The sequence below is a fragment of the Myotis lucifugus genome, unplaced genomic scaffold (assembly GCF_000147115.1).
Source record: "Myotis lucifugus unplaced genomic scaffold, Myoluc2.0 scaffold_40, whole genome shotgun sequence".
Classification (NCBI taxonomy): Eukaryota; Metazoa; Chordata; class Mammalia; order Chiroptera; family Vespertilionidae; genus Myotis; species Myotis lucifugus.
Window position 1 is genome coordinate 2,379,406 of NW_005871088.1, and position 3,259 is coordinate 2,382,664.

The following is a 3,259-nucleotide window of genomic DNA, read 5'->3' on the forward strand; positions in this document are numbered from 1 at the left end:
TCATTTTACTTTTCACCTGTTGCCCTTGCTCCCAACTTGGTACACAATCTCCTTGACTGATATTCAGCTTTCCTAATCTCAACCAAAACCTATTACAGCTGTGTAGCTGAATCTACTTTAAGAACACAGGGGAAGTGTTTTCTATAAGAGTTCCTTATTCCACAGAGAAGAGAACAGAGAGGAGTAATTTGGATCTGTAATTCACAGCATGCAGCCCCTCTAGTTACACTGTATTCACATTTAAATGATGGGTGCAACTTCAAGGTCTGGCTCACCTGATCACTTTGCTGGGTTCTTGGTACAAAAAGAAAAACAGTTTGCCATGCCCATTGGATCAGAAGAGTCAAATACACAAAAACCAACAGTATGCTTCCATTTCTCCTCTCTTAGTCTTTCCTCTACTGTTGGCATACATTTCACTTCTATTGTACATTATGTTGTAAATCCTACCATACACTGTTATTATCCTTACTTTAAACAATTATCTCTTAAAGATATTTACATAAAGAAGAAAAACACCCTTATGTTTATGGATGAAGTTGCAATTCCTGGTGCTCTTCATTCCTTTGTGTAGATCCAAATGTCTATCTGGTGTCGTTTTCTATCTGCCTGGAGGACTTTAACATTTCTTTTAAACATTCTTTAATACTTCTTTCAGTGAATGCCTCTTGGTGATTAATTCTTTAAGGTTTTGTATTTCAGAAAAAGTCACCTTTGTTTTGCAATATATTTTCACTCTATATAGAATTTTGGTTGACAGTTTAATTTTTCAGTACTTTAAAGATATTGCTCCACTCTCCTCTTGCTTTCATTGTTTGTGACAAGTAATCTACTCTTACGCTTATCTTTGTTCCTCTGTAGTAAAGTCTCTGTTTTTCTCTAGGTACTTTCAAGATTGTCTGTTTATCATTGATTTTAAGTAATTTAAATATCATGGACCTTGGTGTAGTTCTCTTTATGTTTCTTGTTCTTCCCATTCTCTGTGTTTCTTGGATCTCTGGGTTTATGGTTTTCATCAAATTTGTAGATATTTCATTGAAATACTTTTTCCATCTCCCCCCATTTTTCTCTCCTTTGGGGTCTGCAAGTGTATGTATACAGGCCTCTTGAAGTTGTGTCACAACTCATCAGTGCTCCTCTTCATTGTTTTCAGTATTGTGATCTGCGTGTGTTTCTGTGTGTGATCTTCGGGGAAAGTTCCTTCAGTCTGTCACTATTGACTATAATGTTATCTTTTAATTTTTCATAAATGTCCTTTATCATGTTGAGGATGTTCCCTTCTATTCGTAACTTGCTGAATGTTCTATCATTAAAAGTTATTGGATTTTGTCAAATACTTTTCAGCATCAATTGAGATGATCATGTGTTTTTCCTTTATTTTAGGGATTTACTATATTGTATGAATTGAGATTTGTATGTTGAACCACATTTGGTCATAGTGTATAAACCCTTTCATAAGCTCCTTCATTCAGTTGGCTAACATTTTATTGAGGATTTTTGATTGTATAATCCTAAGGGATATTGGCCTATAGTTTTCTTGTAATGCCGTGGTTTGGCTTTGGTATCAAGGTAATGCTGGCACTTCTCAGAATAAGTTAAGAAGTGTTCCTTCTTCTATTTTTGGAGAGAGTTTGAGAAAGATTCATTTCAATTGTTCTTTAAATGTTTGGGAGAATTCTTTATATCTCTGCCTTTTAATTGGATAATTTAATCTATCTATATTTAAAGTGAGTACTGGTTAAGAAGGGCTCCTAACATTTTGCTATTTGTTTTCTATATGTTCTAAGTATTTTTGTTAATTAATTCCTTCATTATTATTCTTCCAGTTCCTCCAATACATTCCAGTGTATTGACTTGATTATTTTCTAGTGTACTCTTTTGATTCTCTATTCATCTCCCTTTCCATATATATTTAAAATCATTTTCATAGTGGTTACAATTAATATTCTAAGATTATAACAATCTGCTAGTACTGACCAGAAGACCCTGAGGGACAGATGAATGATTACTCTGGCACTCGTTTCTGTGAAAGAGAGGGCTAAGGGGCTGCCTGGCAAGAGGCACCAGGCCACCCCATTCACCTGCCTCCTTAGACTTTTATTGTAACAACAGCTTGACCTAAAATTAACTATTACATATTATCAGCAGAGTAAGTATCCTTGAGAAATCACATGCTTCTACAAGGTTGGGTCTTGAGAATAAACATAGAGATTCCAGTAAAACACTTGGTGGCTCAGACTTGTTTGGAAAAGTCAAGGTAGGGCCTGCTGCCTTCAGCAAGGTCCTCCTAGAGCAGCGGTTCTCAACCTGTGGGTCCGGACCCCTTTGGCGGTTGAATGACCCTTTCACAGGGGTCACCTAAGACCATCCTGCATATCAGATATTTACATTATGATTCATAACAGTTGCAACATTACAGTTATGAAGTAGCAACGCAAATAATTTTATGGTTGGGTCACAACATGAAGAAGTGTATTTAAAGGGTCTGAAGGTTGAGAACCACTGCCGTAGAGGCCCCCTGACTTTCAGAGAATCCTCCTTACAGACTTTCCAACCAAGTCCCGTCCTTTCCCAGAACAATCTAGTTTGAATTGATAGCAAGTTAGCTTCAATGGCATTCAGAACAACTCTGCTCCCATACAACTCCTTGCCCCTCTTATACTGTTATTATTACAAAATATATCTTTACACATTGACCATTCACATGTTTATTTAAAATGTTTTATGCATTTGTTTTTAAAACTATACTTGGGAAAGGAATGGAGTCACAAATCAAATACAGTGGGGCCTTTTTTTTTATTTTTTATTTTTCGCTAAAAGTATTAAAAAGGGTATTACATAAGTGTCCTTTCCCCCCCCCCCCACCCTTGACAAGCCCCTGCCCTCCCTTACCCCCCAGTGTCTTATGTCCATTAGTTATGGTTATATGTATGCATACAAGTCCTTCGGTTGATCTCTTACTCCCCTCCCTCCTGTCCCCCAACCCTTCCTGGCCTTCCCACTGCAGTTCGACAATCAGTTTGAGGCAGCTCTGCCACTGTATTTATTATTGTTCGAAAGTTTGTAATGGTCTTAATTATCCACGAAAGAGTGAGATCATGTGGTATTTTTCCTTCATTGACTGGCTTGTTTCACATAGCATAATGCTCTCCAGTTCCATCCATGCTGTTGCAAATGGAAAGAGTTCCTTCTTTTTAACAGCAGCATAGGATTCCATCGAGTAGATGTACCACAGTTTCTAATCCATTCATCTACTGAT